This window comes from Schistocerca serialis, chromosome 9 (genome assembly GCF_023864345.2).
Source record: "Schistocerca serialis cubense isolate TAMUIC-IGC-003099 chromosome 9, iqSchSeri2.2, whole genome shotgun sequence".
Classification (NCBI taxonomy): Eukaryota; Metazoa; Arthropoda; class Insecta; order Orthoptera; family Acrididae; genus Schistocerca; species Schistocerca serialis.
This window is the reverse complement of record NC_064646.1, coordinates 490,719,210-490,734,070: the sequence shown is the minus strand read 5'-3', so window position 1 is coordinate 490,734,070 and position 14,861 is coordinate 490,719,210. Positions and strand designations below refer to the sequence as shown.

The window sequence follows — 14,861 nt, the reverse complement described above, 5'->3', positions numbered from 1 at the left end:
AACGCAAAACGAGGATAATGGAATGTAGTCGAATTAAATCGGGTGATGCTGCGGGAATTAGATTAGGAAATGAGACACTTAAAGTCGTAAAGGAGTTTTGCTATTTGGGGAACAAAATAACTGATGATGGTCGAAATAGAGAGGATATAAAATGTAACTGGCAATGGCAAGGAAAGTATTTCTGAAGAAGAGAGATTGTAAACATCGAGTTTAGATTTAAATGTCAGGTTTCTGAAGGTATTTGTATGGAGTGTAGCCATGTATGGAACTGAAACGTGGACGACAAATAGTTTAGACAAGAATAGAAGCTTTCGAAATGTGGTGCTATAGAAGAATGCTGAAGATTAGATGGGTAGATCACGTAATTAATGTGGAGGTATTGAATAGGATTGGGGAGAAGAGAAGTTTGTGACACAACTTGACTAGAAGAAGGTATCGGTTGGTAGGGCATATGGTGAGGCATCAAGGGATCACCAATTTAGTATTGGAGGGCAGCGTGGAGGGTAATAATCGTAGAGGGAGACTAAGGGTGAGTACACTAAACAGACTCAGAAGGGTGTAGATTGCAGTAGGTACTGGGAGATGAAGAAGCTTGCACAGGATAGAGTAGCATGGACAGCTACATCAAACCAGTCTCTGGACTAAAGACCACAACAACAACAACAACAACAACAACCTAGGAATTACAATTACGATTAATTCAAATTGGATAGAACCAGTAGAAAATTTTGTGTGGAAGGCAAACCAAAGACTGCGCTTAATTGGCAGAACACTTAGAAAATTTAAAATATTAAAGAGGCTGCCTACACTACGTTTGCCCGTCCTCTTTTGGAGTACTGATACTTGGTCTGGGATCCTTACCAGAAAGGATTAACGGAATGCATCGAGAGAGTTCAACAAAGAGCAGCACGTTTTGTATTATCACGAAATGGGGGAGAGATTGACACGGACATGGTACGGGATACGGGATGAACACAGTTAATACAAGACTTTTTCGTTGCGGTGGAGTCTTCTCAGTAAATTTCAATCACCAACTTTCTGCTCCGAATGAGAAAATATTGTGTTGATGCTAACCTACCTATGGAGAAACGATCATCATAATAAAATAAGGGAAATCAGAACTCGCACGGAAAGATATAGGTATTTGTTTTTCCCGCTCGCTGTTAGAGAGAAGACTAATAGAGAATTATTGTGAAGATGGTTTGATGCACCCTCTGCCAGGCACTTAAGTGTGATTTGTAGAGTATCCATGTAGGTGTAGGTTTAGATCCAGACTCGGCGCACGTTGTGTGACGAACGAGACAGCAAACGAGTTAGCCGAATAAGGCAGATCCCTACCGGAAGCTACACGAACCGGAAACTTACAACTGGCGCCGAGCTAAACATTCAGTATCGATGCGCTAACTGAAATGCAACAAATGTTTTTGTAATTCATTCATGCAGAAGACATAGACTGTGACATCGTAAGTATTTCTTAAGATCCAGTGTCCACGTTGTCAGAAAGTGTTCAGGTAGCCGCTGACATTTGACACTGTTTGAACAGCTGTTTCTAGCACCGTAATTCTTGCTTGAGGCCCGGAGCGTTCGTTATCATAAACTGTGGCCTTCGCTGATGGGACGAGAATGACACGCGTCTTAGCGAGCACAGTCACTGTTTTGCAGCAGATCCCCCCTCTCCCCTCCCCCCCCCCCCCCCCCCCCCCACACGCACAATCATCAGCATTACGCTGCAGAGTGCGTGATCATATATAAAACAGTCCCTCCAGATAACAGCAATGTGAATCCCATTCGCTCGCATCAGAAAACTGTTACGAAAGATAATTTACTTTCTGACTGAACTGTGTGAGTGTAAGGTCAGCGATACTCGTTTCGGTCTTCTGCCGCATGTAAGTGAACTAACTTCCAATTTACTTACGTTCAGTTCCCCAAGGATTTCTTTTATTTGATTCCAGTGTTCTATTGCAAAGCGTAATCCTGAATGTATTGATGCATTTCATTGTGACCATTGTTCTAGATACAGAAAAGTTATTGGGAATATCGCATTGATTACGCTATGTTTGTTACTGCCCTAGAATTACTTTTGTGTTTTTTCTGCAAATAGGTGAGTAAAATTCTTACATTTCGAAATTCGATGGAATCAAAATCCTCTAAAATCAGTTTTGGTATTTCACTCTTCATATCTGATGTTGTTGTCGTCCTCCATTATTACACTTTTCAATACTGTGTCCCTTTTTCTGTCCAAGCTGCTACACACCAGTGAAGCTGATCCACAATATAATTACATCCAATTCGCATACACAGAGCAACATAAGTTTTTTTCAGTGTATCAGAAAAGTCTTCATTTTTTGGAACACTGTTATCATTACCGTGAAGTTAGGACATATTTGTAATTTAGTAGTCAGCATCAGGTGTACCTATTGAAAGCATTTTTTTGTAATCATTCTCTTTGTGGGTTGTTACTACTCATTCTACCATATTTCCAGATCTGCTTTTCGCATTATGTTTGACGCAGGTTCTGTGACGCTTGCTGCAGAAAACCTCCTCTTATATCGCAGATGTCTCTTTGGCCAGCTGATCTGCAAATTCATTTTCATACATGCCTACATGACCCTTAGCCCACTTAATATCTGTATTTTAGTTCTCCTTTTGCAAGACTCTAACGTATTTCTTCTTCATCATCTCAACTACTGTCGACTGTTTGGATTCCTCCGAGAAAGGAAAATTGTTTTACTACGGGTTTTGCTGCCGTTCTCTGTAAACCATCTAATGTGTTAACCCTATCGATTGATCTTTCATTGATAAACCCTGACTACTTGAACATTCGTTTCTCAGTATGCATTTTGTAAGGTAAGCTGGTATTTTTTTTATGAACGTTGCTTTTTCTGATTATTCTACTGCATTTTCCTCCCGTCTGTAAATGTTTCTTTCAAGAGTGTAACTATCCATTGCGTTCTTAGTTTCAATAATTTTTGAAGGTGGAACCGAAAAAATACAAAGTATATCATTTGATACTGTTTTATTGGTTTTGGCAACCTTGATATTAATTAATTGTTGTACTCGTTTGTACTTACTTCACTTTTACTGTTTTGTAAATACATATGAGGAATGTGTAGTATAACATGGCTTCTTTGTAGATGTCTGTTGCTGGAAATTAAGCATTTGTTTGTGGATTCAGTAATTATTTGTTCAAATCGGGTGTTATACACATCCTCAGGCCAGTACCAATAGGGCACACTAATGGTAATTCGGCAGACAAATTAGTTATACAACTTTATGAAAATGCCTTAGCTTCCAACTCGATTACAAGTTAAAATGAAGTCAACACTTGGCTAAAGTAATCAAGGAGCTCACTTCAGGATATTTTGCCCTTAGAGATGTATCTCCTTGTGCTGACCTAATAGCAAGGGTGTTGACTTACTTTACTGGATTTATCTTCTGTGTATTCCCCACAAGGTAAATAAAAAAGTTTTTACCCAGCAGAAGCGAGCACCAACAATATTGTATGAACTAATTAACTGCATGCTTCGTAGAGCCATTTTAGGGATTATGGAATTCATACGCTCACTTCCCAGTATATTTACTCCTGAATTGTTTTTGTTACTCAGAATGACAATCAGTTTTAGGTAAACAATGATGCACATAGGCACAATGGTGGACCCAAAAACAATTTTCGTGTAGGCTTTGCTTCCTTTTCTAGTATTCAGAGTGCTGTTATGTATTCTGGTGCAAATGTGTGTAACAAACTTCCATCTAACAAATGGAAGAAATTTGGAAACCCTTGAAATAACGGTAAATTGATAATTTTTACTTTATGGACCGTCTGACAGCAACTGAATTTTAATGCCATACGCGTTCCGCCTTTATTTTCTGCAAGGCATCTTATCAATATACCGTAATATTACACACAACTGAGGAAGACAGGAACACAAAAGCTGAAGATGTCCTTGAAAAGAAAATTAAGAAAATATCTCATTACCTACATTCAAGGATTGAAAAACTCTGTTAGCTACATGAACAGCAGCAGTTCAGGCTGTAAGACATGTAAAGGTGTATTGCAAGCAGGACTCTATATTTACAGAAGTAGAAAAACTTTTTTTAAGTATCGATGTAATCATGCAAACATTAAGATATATCAGGTATAAACAGCAACTTTGTAACATAAAATGAGAAAGCATTAGCTGTTTTTTCAAAGTATCAGCTGCCTTTCTAGGTTGTTGTGGTCTTCAGTCCAGAGACTGGTTTGATGCAGCTCTCCATGCTATTCTATCCTGTGCAAGCTTCTTCATCGCCCAGTACCTACTGCAGCCTACATCCTTCTGAATCTGTTTAGTAAATTCATCTCTTGGTCTCCCTCTACGATATTTACCCTCTGCTCCCCTCCAATACTAAATTGGTGATCCATTGTTGCCTCAGAATATGCCCTACCAATCGATCCCATCTTCTTGTCAAGTTGTGCCACAAATTTCTCTTCTCTCCAATTCTATTCAATAACTCTTCATTAGTTATGTGATCTGCCCATCTAATCTTCAGCATTCTTCTGTAGCACCAAATTTCGAAAGCTTCTATTCTCTTCTTGTCCAAACTATTTATCGTCCACGTTTCACTTCCATAGATGTCTACACTCTATACAAATACTTTCAGAAGCGACTTCCTGACACTTGAATCTACACTCGATGTTAACAAATTTCTCTTCTTCACCTACGCTTTCCTTGCCATTGCCAGTCTACATTTATATCCTCTCTACTTAATTCTTTCCCCAAATAGAAATACTCATTTACTACTTTAACTGTCTCATTTCCTAATCTAATTCCCGCAGCATCACCCGACTTAATTCGACTACATTCCATTATCCTCGTTTTGTTTTTGTTGATGTTCATCTTATATCCTCCTTTCAAGACACTGTTCATTCCATTCAGCTGCTCTTCCAGGCCCTTTGCTGTCTCTGACAGAATTACAATGTCGTCGGCGGACATCAAAGTTTTCATTTCTTCTTCATGGATTGTAATTCCTGTCCCGAATTTTTCTTTTGTTTCCTTTACTGCTTGCTCAATATACAGATTGAATAACATCGGGGAGAGGCTACAACCCTGTCTCACTCCCTTCCCAACCACTGCTTCCCTTTCATGCCCCTCAACTCTTATAACTGCCATCTGGCTTCTGTACAAATTGTAAATAGCCTTTCGCTCCCTGTATTTTACCCCTGCCGCCTTCAGAATTTGAAAGAGATTATTCCAGTCGACATTGTCAAAAGCTTTCTCTAAGTCTACAAATGCTATAAACGTAGGTTTGCCTTTTCTTAATCTATTTTCTAAGATAAGTCGTAGGATCATTGTTGCCTCACGTGTTCCAACTTTTCTACGGAATCCAAACTGATCTTCCCCAAGGTCGGCTTCTACCAGTTTTTCCATTCGTCTGTAAAGAATTCGTGTTAGTATTTTGTAGCCGTGGCTTATTAAACTGATAGTTCGGTAAATTTCACATCTGTCAACACCTGCTTTCTTTGGGATTGGAATTATTATATTCTCCTTGAAGTCTGAGGGTATTTTGTCTGTCCCATACATCTTGCTCACTAGATGGTAGAGTTTTGTTAGGCCTGGCTCTCCCAAGGCTGTCAGTAGTTCTAATGTTGCCTACTCCCGGTGTCTTGTTTCGACTTAGGTCTTTCAGTGCTCTGTCGAAGTCTTTATGCAGTATCATATCTCCTATTTCAAATTCATCTACATTCTCTTCCATTTCTATAATATTGTCCTGAAGAACATCGCCCTTGTATAGACCCTCTATATACTCGTTCCACCTTTCTGCTTTCCCTTCTTCGCTTAGAACTGGGTTTCCATCTGAGCTCTTGATATTCATCCAAGTGGTTCTCTTTTCTCCAAAGGTCTCTTTAATTTTCCTGTAGGCGGTATCTATCTTACTCCTATCTCTTCTGTTACCCAAGGATTTCTATTAGCCCTCGTCTTTTTACCTACCTGATCCTCTGCTACCTTCACTATTTCATCTCTCAAAGCTACCCATTCTTCTTCTACTGTATTTCTTTCCCCCATTCTTATCAATCGCTCCCTAATGCTCTCCCTGAAGCTGTCTGCAACCTCTGGTTCTTTCAGTTTGTCTAGGTCCCATCTCCTCAAAGTCCCACCTTTTTCAGTTTCTTCAGTTTTAATCTACAGTTCATAACCAATAGATTGTGGTCACATCCGCCCCTGCAAATGTCTTACAATTTAAAACCTGGTTCCTGAATCTCTGTCTTATATAATCTGTCTGAGACCTTCCAGTATCTCCAGGCTTGTTCCATGTTTATAACCTTGTTTTATGGCTCTTGAACCAAGTGTTAGCTATGATTAAATTATGCTCAGTGCAAAATTCTACCAGGTGGCTTCCTCTTTTATTCCTTACTCCCATTCCATATTCTTCTATTATGTTTCCTTCTCTTCCTTTTCCTACTATCGAGTTCCAGTCACCCATGACTATTAAATTTTCGTCTCCTTCACTATCTGAATAATTTCTTTTATCTCATCATACATTTCATCAATCTCCTGGTCCTATGCAGAGCTAGTTGGCATACGAACTTGTACTACTGTGGTAGACTTGGGCTTCGCATCTATCTTGGCCGCAATAATGCGTTCACTATGCTGTTTGTAGTAGCTTACCCGAATTCCTGTTTTCCTATTCATTGTTAAACCTACTGCTGCATTACTCCTATTTGATTTTGTATTTATAACCCTGTATTCACCTGACCAGAAGTTTTGTTCTTCCTGCCACCAGACTTCAGACTTCACTAATTCCCAGTATATCTAACTTTAATCTATCCATTTCCATTTTTAAATTTTCTAACCTACCTGCCCGATTAAGGGATTTGACATTCCACCCTCCGATCCGTAGAACGCCAGTTTTCTCTCTCCTGATAACAACGTCCTCCTGAGTAGTCCCCGCCCGGAGATCCGAATGGGGACTATTTTACCTCCGGAATATTTTACCCAAGAGGACGCCATCGTCATTTAAGCATGCAGTAAAGCTGCATGCCCTCGCGAGAAATTACGGCTGTAGTTTCTCCCTGCTTTCAGCCGTTCGCAGTACCAGCATAGCAAGGCCGTTTTGGTTGGTGTTACAAGGCCAGGTCAGTCAACCATCCAGACTGAAAAGGCTGCTGCCCCTCTTCAGGAACCACACGTTTGTCTGGCCTCTCAACATATACCCCTACGTTGTGGTTGCACCTATGGTACGGCTATCTGTATCGCTGTGGCACGCAAGCCTCCGCATCAACGGCAAGGTCCATGGTTCATGGGGGGGGATTTCTAGTTAACTTAGTCATATTTAGAAGGCACACTCACGAATAGCATTAACCAATATAGTAATGGAAAATTGTTGTTGCTTTCGTGGCCGATTGTCGACATATTACCTTTTGGGTCATGTCTCGTGAACTTTGCCCTTCGTCTTGTTAATGATTTTCCAGATGTTTCGCCATCACGCGTGGCTGGCGGTGTCAAAGGTTCACACTCGGTAGTCCGGCCACATAGTAGCAGATTTCTGTGCCGGACCAGAACCATGGGATGCGGTCCGTCGTTTCCCCACTGTTGTAACGTGCGGGACCCAAACATCGGATCCAGTCCCTCAGTCCTGGCAGCAGGCCGGGTTCTTTCGTGTGTGGGGGGCAAATCGGTGGATTTTTGTGTCTTATATTCTGCACTCGTATTTGCGTTTGCTGCTATTGGTGTTTTGCTACATAGCTTTTGTTGCTCTTTGAGAGCTGTGCTTAGATCAACTAAGACAGATAAATCGTCTGCATTTTAAAGCATTTATGTTCTCCCAGTTATTGTCTCAGTAGATGTATCTTTACAATGGTTATATTTGTGTTCATCAATTGAACACATAAAGTCTGTAAATGAGTCCGTGATCATATCGTGGCACTTTATTTGTAAAGGTCAACCTTGTTCACATAAATTTTGATTTCAATATCACCGGTTTCGGCTACTGCCATCTTCAGACCATAAAATGTTCTGATAAAGGTACCAACTTCAAAATCTATACATGTAGGTACTGACTATGTACCTACATGTGTGGATTTTGACGATGATACCTTCATCAGACAATTTTATGACCTGAAGATGGCAGTAGCCGAAACCAGTGATAGTGAAATGTAAAATTTGTGTGATCAAAACGGACCTTGACAAATAAAATGTATCTTCTGTATAAATACAGAACATAAAGGGTGAAAGACTGCACGTTTGCCTGACACCTTCAATTATATTTGCAAATTTGATCTGTCTTCTGTTCTGACTACCACCCTATGCTTCCTATAAAGCTGCTATGTCTCGATGTCCTAACTAAATGTGTCCCACGATTTCCAGCCCACTGAGTAAAAATTTCATAATGCGGCTTAAAGAATTTCACATTTTTCATTTTTTTAGTTTCAAACATTGACACTATGTATATAGGCCTAACTTCTTTCATTTAATGTAGGAAGTACTAGTAATTCATTTGCAATATGTGAGGTAATATTCTGTAAGGCGCAACAGTGATCTTGAGTCTACAAACTTAATTTTCTAATAATTTTCATACTTGATACGCCTTTATCAACAGCTTCTCAGCACTGTAGTTATTCTAGTCATTTACCAATGCTAATTTCTACAGCCTGACTTGTGCATGCCGTTCGTTAAATATTACAGTTCTGCGACGTCATGCAACATCTATCCACGACTGAGGAAAAACGTTAGTTTTGTTTGTGAAACATAATTGTGCGGATCTGTCAGTCTTTTACAGATCTCTTCCTACATTTCGCTCTCAGTGCACATAATATTTGACAGTCATCCCGAGCATCCTCTGTTTGTTAGGCGAACTCAAGGAAACAACGGGTACGATTCGCGTTATCAAACAGATGTGATACTGCGTCATACTGACACACCCAAAAACTTTCATTCACTGTTTCATCGCTCATGTCTCCAATTGTAACAAATTATAAACTATAGGAAATAAAACGAGTAATTGCTAGCGATTACAGGTGTTTGAAGTTTGAATGGAGCTTGGAAACAAAGTACAGCAATATTCAGACAACAATATACAATTCTCAGAAATAAATCAATGTATTTTATAAAAGTAAGTGCACAATGCTTGTGCCACTGAAGCTCAGAAACGAGTCCCGGTACGACCAAGGGATTTATATAGTGTGGTAACCCTCCATCCCCCATCCATGAAGAAGGTTCCTATTTTTACCCGAAGTGCGTGCTTTTGAAGATATAATGGCCGGGAAGTTTCGCCCTCTAGAAATTTCTGCAACATTCCAGAACATTCTAGAGTATTTGAGAACATTCCGGAGCATTGTAGAGTATGTGGTAGCATTCCACAACATTCCAGAATGTTCCGGAATGTTCCATAATGATCCGGTATGTTCTGGAATGTCCGGGAACAGTCTGGAACATTCGGGAAGGTTCCAAAATGTTCGAGAACATCCCGGAACATCCCATACCATTGTGAAACATTTCAGAACACTTTCAAGTCTTGTAGAACGTTCTGAAACATTGCGGACCATTCGAAGTCTTTTTCGTATGTTCTGGAATTCTCCACTGGTGTGGTTGCCCATTGGTGGGGTTATATAAAGCATGACCCGTCGTAGGTTCGAACGTCAGTTTCTTATCAGTGACGAATGGAGGAACCGAAAAAGTAGTGCAATGAGTGAATAAAAGCAAACAGCGAAGTGTGAGCAGTCAAAGTGATGCAGTGACTGAATATAAATCGAAAATAAAGTTCAAAACATGTTTAAAGTGTACTTAGTGGATTTGTTAGTATAAAGTTACTTTGATTTATATTTTAGACAATGCCTAAACGTAAAACAGGATTGTATCTTACCAGTTGTGAAGCAAAACAGTGAAAACAAAAAGAACAGCGGAAAAACGAAACAGACGAAGAGCGCGAAGTACGTTTAAGTTCCCAACGAAGGAGAATGAGCGCCATAGAGAAGCAGAGAAACCGAAGAACAACGAAATGAAAGGATTGAAGAATCAAGAATTGCGACACAATCTAATTATAAAAGATTACGAACTCAAGCCACCCATGAAAATATCAACCTACGAGAAGCGCCGTCGAGGACAAGTAAACAGTGCAACCTAACAAATGAACGATCCGGCGAGAGAATACGACAAACGCAAACACGTCGTAATCGGGAAAATGGATAACATCTGCCAATTTTGCAACACGAAAAAATTCATTAGAGAAACAACAGGGTTCTGTTGCATGAATAGAAAAATTCGATTACCACCACTGGAATTTTTGTTACATGGCCGGGGAAACTCCAGAATCAAAACACTTTCTTCAAAATATAAAAGCGTACAACGCCTGCTTCCAAATGACTTCTTCCAGTGTCATTTCGATCAACATTAACAGAGATATTTCTTGCATCCAAGGATAAATCTATCACAACATGGGATGATTACTACCATTACCCAACGAAGACCATAAATTTCCGCAAGTATGTTTCATCGGAAATGAAGAAACAGATATTGTTCAGTGACGCACAGATATCAGCGAATTGAGACACAAGCATTCCAAGATATGCAGAGGATCTTACAAAAATACGATCAACTGATTTACACATTTAAAAGAGCTCTAGACCGAATGATTTCTGATGATTATAAAGTTATAATTCAAGTCGACAAAAGACCAACTGAAGAACGCGAACGTCCGTCGATTTAATGTACCTCAGATAGACTAAGTCGCCATCGTAGCTGTGGACAATGAAAACACAAGACGTGATATAACTGTACAACGAAGAAGAGAAGAACTACAACTTATTGCAGACACACGCCGTTCATACGATTCATTCAAATATCCATTAATATTTCTGCACTGAGAGGAAGGATACTGTTTTAATGTGAAACAAATTCAACCTGAAACAGGTGTAGAAACAAACAAAAACATCACTTCCAAGGAGTTCCATGCTTACCGCTTAATGATCATAGACAATGAAACATAAAATCACGTTCTCAACACCCACCGTTTATTCCAACAGGTTCTGGTAGATATGGGTTCAAAAACAGAAGCGGAACGGATGCTTTACATAAAACTGAATCAGAAGAAACTACGCATGGAAGAATAATCCACCCTCGAGACGCAATCATAAATGGCGGAAACATTGTTGACATTTGAAGAATGGTAAGCTTACCCTCATCATACATAGGAAGTCCGAGCCACATGCACGAATGCACTCAAGATGCTTGACCTACACAAGAAAATATGGACTACCTGTCCTTTTCATAACATTCACATGCAACTCGTCGCGGCCAGAAATCAAAGAACTAAGATGGAGATAAGCCCTCATCCATCGACACGACATGATAGCTCGAGTTTCCGACAAATGAAAGAGCGTTATTGTAGTCATCACAAAATACATCTTCGGAAGCGTTAAATGCGGGACGTACACAATCGAATGGCAAAAACAAGGACTGCCTCACTCACACAATATCATATTACTACACTACAGAATTCATACCACGGATATCGACAAGATCATCCAAGCTGAATTCCGAAATCCACAAGAAGATCCGGAACTGTACGACATAGAAGTGAAAAACATAATTCTGCATCTACATCTACATCTACATCCATACTCGGCAAGCCACCTGACGGTGTGTGGCGGATGGTACCTTGAGTGCCGCTATCGGTTCTCCCCTCTATTCCAGTCTCGTATTGTTCGTGGAAAGAAATATTTTCGGTATGCCTCTGTGTGGGTTCTAATCTCTCTGATTTTTATCCTCATGGTGTCTTCGCGAGATATACGTAAGTGGGAGCAATATACTGCTTGACTCCTCTGCGAAGGTATGTTCTCGAAACTTCAACAAAAGCCCGTACCGAGCTACTGAGCGTCTCTCCTGCACAGTTTTCCACTGCAGTTTATCTCCGTAACGCTTTCGCGACTACTAAATGATCCTGTAACGAAGCGCGCTGCTCTCCATTGGATCTTCTCTATCTCTTCTATCAACCCTATCTGGTACGGACCACACATCGGTGAGCAGTATTGAAGCAGTGGGCAAACAAGTGTACTGTAACCTACTTCCTTTGTTTTCGGACTGCATTTCCATAGGATTCTTCCAATGAATCTCAGTCTGGCACTCGCGATGGCTGGGTGTTGTGTGATGTCCTTAGGTTAGTTAGGTTTAAGTAGTTCTAAGTTCTAGGGGACTGATGACCATAGATGTTAAGTCCCATAGTGCTCAGAGCCATTTGAACCATTTTCAATCTGGCATCTGCTTTACCGACGATTAATTTTATATGGTCATTCCATTTTAAATCACTCCTAATGCCTAGTCCCAGATAATTTATGAAATTAATTGCTTCCAGTTGCTCACCTGCTATATTGTAGTTAAATGAAAAAGGATGTTTCTTTCTATGTATTCGCAGCACATTACACTTGTCTACATTGAGATTCAATTGCCATTCCCTGCATTTCAGTACAGTTTTCCATTGTTACAACCTCTCGATGTACTACGGCATCATTCGTAAAAAGCCTCAGTGAACTTCCGATGTTATCAACAAGGTCATTTATATATATTGTGAATAGCAACGGTCCTACGACACTCCCCTGCGGCACACCTGAAATTACTCTTACTTCGGAAGACTTCACTCCATTGAGAATGACATGCTGCGTTCTGTTATCTAGGAACTCTTCAATCCAATCACACAATTGGTCTGATAGTCCACATGCTCTTACTTTGTTCATTAAACGACTGTGGGAACTGTATCAAACGCCTTGCGGAAGTCAAGAAACACGGCATCTACCTAGGAACCCGTGTCTATGGCCCTCTGAGTCTCGTGGACGAATAGCGCGAGCTGGGTTTCACCCATGCTGATTCCTACAGAGTAGATTTCTAGTCTCCGGAAAAGTCATTATACTCGAGCTTAATACGTGTTCCAAAATGCTGCAACTGATAGGCGTTAGAGATATAGGTCTGTAGTTCTGCACATCTGTTCGACGTCCCTTCTTGAAACCGGGGATGACCTGTGCCCCTTTTCCAATCTTTTGGAACGCTACGCTCTTCTAGAGACCTACGGTACACCGCTGCAAGAAGGGGGGCAAGTTCCTTCGCGTACTCTGTGTAAAATCGAACTGGTATCCCACCAGGTCCAGCGGCCTTTCCTCTTTTGAGCGATTTTAATTGTTTTCCTATCCCTCTGTCATCTATTTCGATATCTACCATTTCGTCATCTGTGCGACAATCCAGAGAAGGAACTACAGTGCAGTCTTCCTCTGTGAAACAACTTTGGAAAAAGAATTTTAGTATTTCGGCCTTTAGTCTGTCATCCTCTGTTTCAGTACCATTTTGGTCACAGAGTGTCTGGACATTTTGTTTTGATCCACCTACCGCTTTGACATAAGACCAAAATTTCTTAGGATTTTCTGCCAAGTCAGTACACAGAACTTTACTTTCGAATTCATTGAACGCCTCTCGCATAGCCCTCCTCACACTACATTTCGCTTCGTGTAATTTCTGTTTGTCTGCAAGGCTTTGACTATGTTTATGTTTGCTGTGAAGTTCCCTTTGCTTCCGTAGCAGTTTTCGAACTCGGTTGTTGTACCACGGTGGCTCTTTTCTATCTCTTACGACCTTGCTTGGCACATACTCATCTAATGCATATTGTACGAGGGATTCACGGGCTATGGCGGCCATTGAACCCCAATTCGCCACATGTGAGTGATGGAAAATGTACCAAAAATAAAGGAAAAAAACTGAAACCTTACTTGGGCGACACACACACCGGAGTTGATGGCAGAAGACGATCACCCAAAAACGGTGGCTTCACAGCAAAAGCACGAATACAAGACAGTGACAAACTGGAAACATAATCGATGGGTAGTGGCACATAACACACCACTTTCCAAAATTTTTCAAACACACATAAACGTAGAATACTGTAATTTAGTGAAATCCATGAAGTATGTCTGTAAGTACGTGAACGAAGCCTGTGACACGGCAGTATTTCAAACATCCAAATGCAGCGAACAACAAAACAGAAACGAGGAGATCATCATGTACCAAATGGGAAGATACAGCAACTAACGAAGCAGCCCGACGGATTTTCGGATTTCCCATACACGAACGTGAACCAACTGTGCAACACCTAGCTGTACATTTGGAGAATGGAGAGAGAGTTTACTTCACAAAGGAGACCGGCAGAAAAATTGCAAGCGAGCTACCTTAGAACACAACATTAACAGCTTTTTAGCAACTGTATCAAACGGATCCATTAACGAGAACGTTACTATATGTTGACGTCCCTACCTATTATACGTGGAACCCAACAAGAAAAATCTGTACTCGACGGAAAAAAAAAGAAATTCCAGTAAAACATCATGCAGGAATCATGAAAACAGGCGCACCAGTCCGAGTATACACGGTACATCCGAACAACGCCGGATGTTTCTAGCTCCGGATGTTGCTACGAGAAAGACAGGGACCAACAAGTTTCACAGATCTCAAGAATGTTGACGGTTACCAGCAGAGAAGCATGTCAATGCTTAGGGCCAATGTAAAGCGACAATCACTGGGAATTAAAACTGCAAGAAGTCTCACTCACAGCCCCTGCTGAAGAAATGAGAGACTTACTCGCCATAATTCTAACAACATGTAACCCACCGAATCCAAAACAGCTACTGGACTCCTTCAAGGAGAGTATGAGTGATGACACACTGTACCACATCAGACAGGCTCATTTTGAGCTGATCATCGAATTCAACGATGTCATCTTCAATGAAACATTCATTCGCCTAGAAGATAAATGTTTAGCAGTAAACAAGCAGGCCTTAGTACAACGAGGGATGCAAACAACACGAAGAGATGCTGTCAATGTGCCAAACTTCGAAACTACAAAGGAAA

At 40.6% G+C, this 14,861-nt stretch overlaps 1 protein-coding gene across 1 annotated transcript in view; it reads left to right on the top strand.

Annotated features, from left to right (window-relative positions):
* The first annotated feature begins 1,762 nt into the window (after window positions 1-1,762).
* The window catches only part of LOC126418520 (cytochrome P450 6k1-like), a 77,483-nt gene continuing 64,384 nt past the window's right edge, over window positions 1,763-14,861 (top strand). The window contains exon 1 of the mRNA XM_050085319.1: window positions 1,763-1,886. The gene's annotated coding sequence lies outside the window, so the exon portion shown is untranslated. The remainder of the gene's footprint in view (window positions 1,887-14,861) is intronic.